Here is a 6,113-nt window from a genome sequence, read left to right as displayed (position 1 = left end):
CTGGTGTTCAACACCAGCCCATTGCACCTGCTCCAGTTGGTGAACTCCCTGATGACTGCCCTATACTCCGTCTCGTCCCCTACCCTCACACAGGCCACCACAGCTGTGTCATCAGAATATTCCTGCATATGACATGTTGGAGTCCTGTAGGTGATGTCCGATGTATATAGTGTGAAAAGAAAAGGGGAGAGGACCGTTCCCTGGGGAGTGCCGATGCTCATTTGTGCAGTTCCAGAAACTGCCTGCCCCAGCCTGACGTACTGTGGCCCCTCTGTCAAGTAGCTGTTGATCCAGGAGATAAATACCTGCTCCACACCCAACTTCTCAAGCTTATCCCTCAGAATAGAGGGATGGATGGTATTAAATGTGCTTGAGAAGTCAAAGAACATAAGCCGCTCGTGCCCACCCCTAAACCATCAAGACAGGAGAATGCCCTGTACAGCATAAACAGTATGGCATCCCCCACACCCATGTGCGCTCGATAGGCAAACTGTAAAGGGTCAAGTGCAGGCTGCAGTTGTGGCCCAAGAAGCCGCAGGAGGAGCCTCTCAGGGATCTTCATAACTACAGACATCAGGGCCACTGGTCTGTAGTCTTTGAACCCTGATGGCCTCCCGACCTTGGGCACTGGCACAATGCACAAGGTTTTCCACTGCCTCTGCACCTGCCCTGTCTGCAGGCTCTGGTTGAAGAGCACCTGCAGAGGCACTGGCAGCTCCGCAGCACAGTCCTTCAGAACCCTCGGTGCTATGCCATCAGGTCCAGCTGATTTACCAGGATGAACCTTTTGGAGCTCTGCCCTCACCTTGTCCACGGTGACATAATCCCCGTACAGTCCCCCCACATAGCTGCTGGGTGGAGGGGAGCAGCTGACAGCAGAACTGGAGACACCGCCAGATGGTGCAGAGCTGAAATCAGCAGCAGCAGTGGAAACGCTGCCGGGTGGAGCAGAGCAGTAGGCATTAGCAGCCAAGGTGGAGACGCCGCTGGGTGGAGCAGAGCAGTTGGCATCAGCAGCCGAGTTGGAGACGCCGCTGGGTGGAGCAGAGCATTTGGCATCAGCAGCCGAGGTGGAGACGCCGCTGGGTGGAACAGAACAGTTGGCATGAGCAGCCAAGGTGGAGATGCCGCTGGGTGGAGTAGAGCAGGAGGCAGCAGCGGAGTTGGAGACGCCACTGGGTGGAGTACAGCAGAAGGCAGCAGCAGAGGTGGAGACATTGCTGGGTGGAACAGAGCAGGAGGCAGCAGCAGAGGTGGAGATGCCGCTGGGTGGAACAGAGAGGAGACAGCAGCAGATTCAAACCTGCAGTAAAAGCGATTGAAGTCCGTGGCCATAGCGGTGTCCCCGTGTGGCCCACTCTCCTTCACTTTGCAGCCAGTAATGGCTCTCATACCACTCCATACTTCCCTGGTGTTGTTGTTTTTTTCAACAGGGGCCACCACATCCATGTAGAATTTTATATAGTCAGTGACACAGTCCACCTGTCCCTCCAAGTTGTCATTAGTACCCTGTCTGACCAGAAGTGTGTTCCAGTCAGTAGACTGGAAACAGTCCCTCAGAGCTTCGCTGGTCTGAGGTCCACTTCCTGTGAGATCTGTTGGTTACAGGCAGTCTCATTACACGAGGTCTGTAGGATGAAACTAGATGGTCTGACTTGCCCGGAGGGGGCAGGCCACAGCATTGTATGCATCCTTCACATTGATGTAACAGAGATCCAGTGTTTTATCGTGCCTTGTGGTACAATTGACATACTGAGTGAAGCCTCCAATATGTGGGCCCAAGTCCACATGATTGAAATCTCCAGAAATAACAATCAGCGCATCAGAGTGTTGACACTGGATCCCTGCTACTGCATCATGAATGACGTCACACGCTACGGAGGGATCAGCGCGTGGTGGAATGCAAACAGTAATGGCGATGATGACGATGTGAGAAAATTCTCATGGCACATAATAAAGTCTTAAACTCACTGCTAGCACCTCCACCTCCCAGCTCTATCTATGTTCACAGACAAGATGATGGGTGAAGGCTGTTCGCCATCAGCAAGCTACAGTGGCCCTAGAACGAAGGCCAGTTATCAATAAAACTAAAGCCTTGCTGTCAACAAAATTGCGCCAGCCACCTATTTAGCAATGTCAGCCTGCTAAATGCCTCATCATTACCCCAGGATGGAAGGGGACCAGATACTATTAACTGATGCCGACACATCTTTCTGGCAAGGTCACAAGTCCTCTCTATGTCCATTTTTGTGAACTCGGAGTGCTTCATTCTGACATGATTGGTGCTGCCTTGAATAACTGTGACTGTATCTAGTGTCATGTTCCTTTGTCTGTCCACCCTTCTGCAGCATCAGCACCCTAAGATTGGAGGCAAGGTCGGGAGCTCTGGCCCCAGGAATACATTTAAAGTCTGCCGGCATATGTAACCTGACTTTGCTGGTGATAGAATCACTAAAGCCTGGCATTTTGGCCTGGCTGGAAATCACCCATGGGCTCAAAGAACTCACAACAGGCATGTCCAAGGGAGAAAACCAGTTCACAGTATACAGTGGTGAGTGTGATTGGGGTACCGCAACCGGGCACCAAGCCCTACGTGACTTCCTCCGCCTAACCACAGTCCAAAAGCCGGCATCCACAGCCGGCATTTCTAGGTTGATGCTAATGGACATGCTAGCCAGCCCAACATTAACCTTGTTTGGAGTGCCCGTAATATTTAACTCCACTTAGCTAAGAAGCTGTTCTGGCTTACAGGCACGGCTCTCTAAAAGAGCCACCCTCTCTGCCAGTAACATGCAGGATTAATGTAAAGTTAAAAGCAATGTACTTTGTGCACCAGAAAATTCAAGAGTGCAGCCAAGCTAGCGCAAGCTAACTGCTAACAAAGATGCTAATGTAACCACTCCTAAGATTCACACAAGAATAGAATAATGAGCTGAGCAATGACACTGAAAAACTAGACTGATAGTAACAGTAATGAAAGAAACAAATAAAAAAGTGACCTAGCTAACACAAGCTAACCGCTAGTGAAATGCTAACCCCTCCTAAAATTCACACCAGGAGAAATTTAGTTAAATAAGATTCACAACAGATGAAACTTAAAAACAAAGAAGTGTTAAACAGAAATAAAAGAAATGAATACAGCCTTGTAGAGATTAGAAGGGTGTCACAGCATCACACCAGCACAAAGTCCATCGGGAGCAAGTTGCCTACTAGACAAAAGGGTTCTGCTGACACTGGAAATACAAAAAACCAGACTTAACCATTCTGACGCCTACCATACCATGCTGTACTGACCCGGACTGTTCGGTGCAAACAGGGCTGTCGGCATATGCTGGTTAAATCACCGTGGTGTGACAGCTGCATAATTTATTGGACGTAGCCAGCATATTGGCAAAATTTGTAATGATTCGACATACGCTGGTTAGGTCATCAAGGTGTGACAGGCCCATTAGAAGCTGTCTGCAAAAACATTCTTTTCACGTTATCTGAAACTTTTGCAGCCATTATTGACCCATACTGAACAGTTAGTAAATGGAGATGTGCACTTGTGTGTTTATGTCCTTTGTAGATTGAAAAAATGTCCCCACAAGGTAAGAAATTGCTTGATAATAGACTGCTTCCTCAGCTACCGGCTTGCGTGGGCATCTGGTCTGAGTAAGCTGTCATAAACGTATGTGATTGAACAATCAGTTGTCTCACAGGCCTTTGATCACTGACAGACTGTGATGACCTCATTAAACAGTTTTCCTGTCCAGTGGGGAATCCTTCCAACAATACATCCATGAATATCTGTCATATTACACTCTAACAGCAGATATTCTCATACAACACCTTATGCAGTCATAGATATTCTGCAGATCCAGTGTATATAGTGTACAGTATATACTCTCACTAAAAAAAAAAAATAAAACAAAAAAAACCACATTACCTAAGTATAATATTGTGAAAGAATTTGTGTTATTTTTATTTATGCACATGGCCCACACTTTTAACGAAAGCAACTTAAAGTCACAAACTAATGGCAAGTACCACTGTTAAGATTTGGACATGTGCACAGGGACAAATTAGGTGCAGACACTTTAACATACAGATGGTAGAAGCTGGGAACAGGCTATCCGTCCTGATCCAACATGAACCTGCCTGCAGTGTGTTGTCCCAAAAACTTGAAATGCAGCTCAAAATTCAAACAACCCTCAAAATTCAAAAGTTCACTTTATCCTTCAAGAGACAGAGTGAAGTCAATTATGACCGCAGCAAAATATTTATATGTGCTGTTATACTTTCAGTCATCAGCACAACAAAATTTCAGTGAAAGACATTCAATATACAATAAGTAAAAACAGCATTTACACATTGAAAGGAACCATCTGAGGTGGCTTGGACATTTGATGAGGATGCCCAATAGTCGTCTCCATAAGGAGGTCTTCTGGGCACATCCAACTGGGAGGAGACCTCCTGAAATACCCAGGACACGCTGGAGGGATTATGTCTCCCATCTGGCTTGGGAAAGCCTCGAGATACCCCAAGAAGTGTTTGAGGATATGGCTGTAGGATAGGGAAGTGTGGGAGGAGCTGCTTGGTCTTGTGCCACTGTGACCTGTGCCCAGATAAGTGGCAGAAAATGCTGCTGCTGATGATGACACATTCACACAGAAATAATGTTGGCATTACTAGTTTTTGTAAAATTCAACAACTTCATACCATACAAATTATAGGTTTTCTGTGAAAATATTTAGATCTTGTTCCTATAATATTTGAACAGAATATTCTGGCAACCACAGATGGCAGCTTGTTACTGTTAAGAGAACAGATTGAATTTTATTTTGTTCATTTATTAACAGTGTAAAGCATCCACAGTAAGTATGGAGGCGGCTGGACCAACACCGTCAGTGAAGACTTTATCAGTGCAGCATCAAATGTGCCGTCCAGGTGTCAGGTCCCATCAGTCGAATAGGCCTGTGATGACATGCTGTGGAAAGTCTTATTTAGTGTATCACTCAGATACCAGATTATCAGCGACTATTGGTGAGGTCACAAGGGACCAATTTGGTCCCATGTGACCTTAGTATAGTTCTTTCAGCTCCTCTCTTGTCACTCAGGGTTGCCACAGCAGGTCTCACATGGATCTGCATGTTGGTTTCCAACCTATTTTATGCCAGATATTCTTCTTGACACAAATCCACATTGCATGGAGAATGGACACACTGGTTGGTATTGAACCAGGAACCTTCTGTTTTGGAACACATGGCCCCTTCCTGTAAAGCTAAGTCCCTTCAGCTGCTCTCTTGTTTTCGCTCGGGGTCACCACTGCAGATCCAAGGTGGATCCGCATGTTGATTTTACTCCGTACAGGTCTGGTCATCATGTTTCCCTTTTACTGACACAACTCCACATTAAATGGACAAATGAGGCAGGAGTGGGGTTTGAACCAGGAACCTTCCACACTGAAACCATGCACACTAACCACTGAGCCACCACCCCTGCACACGGCCCCTTCCTGTGTGACTTTAATAATCAAAGATAATCAAACACGATGGCTCGATGTCTGACTGCTGAATCCATTCATCAGTGAGTGCCAGTTGATCAGAAAAGCTTTAATCAATCACTGCCTAATCAGTTAAACATTAAACGCTGCAAAGTGGCAGGGTCAAGCGTGTGACAGGTTACCGTGGTGACCATAAGGTCAATGCCTGTGACCACGTGTCAGTGAATTATGATCAGATGGTGGAGGCGGTGTGTGTTAAATTGAGGTGTGTTTCCTGTCCATCAAATTAAAGGTGGATTAGACAGCGTGTGTGTGTGTGTGTGTGTGTGTGTGTGTGTGTGTGTGTGTGTGTGTGTGTGTGTGTGTGTGTGTGTGTGTGTGTGTGTTTGTGTGTGTGCATGTATAATTGCTGGTGTGAATCTGTGAATGATGGTGTGTGCTGTGTGTGTGTGTGTGTGTTTGTGTGTGTGCATGTATAATTGCTGGTGTGAATCTGTGAATGATGGTGTGTGCTGTGTGTGTGTGTGTGTGTGTGTGTGTATGTGTGTGTCATAACTGATGCTCACAGGGTGGACGGGCGCAGAGCAGAGTGACGATTATTGAGTCATTCCTCAGCTCAGTCAGGGTC

The 6,113-nt window shown here is 46.7% G+C and overlaps 1 long non-coding RNA gene across 2 annotated transcripts in view; it reads left to right on the top strand.

Annotated features, from left to right (window-relative positions):
* The first annotated feature begins 1,439 nt into the window (after positions 1 to 1,439).
* Positions 1,440 to 6,113, top strand: part of LOC117506458 — a 23,926-nt gene continuing 19,252 nt past the window's right edge. For both annotated transcript variants that reach the window (XR_004559475.1, XR_004559474.1), the window contains exon 1: positions 1,440 to 1,648. This is a non-coding gene — a long non-coding RNA (uncharacterized LOC117506458). The remainder of the gene's footprint in view (positions 1,649 to 6,113) is intronic.

Source organism: Thalassophryne amazonica, chromosome 3 (assembly GCF_902500255.1).
Source record: "Thalassophryne amazonica chromosome 3, fThaAma1.1, whole genome shotgun sequence".
NCBI lineage: Eukaryota > Metazoa > Chordata > Actinopteri > Batrachoidiformes > Batrachoididae > Thalassophryne > Thalassophryne amazonica.
This window is presented reverse-complemented; position numbering and strand designations above follow the sequence as displayed.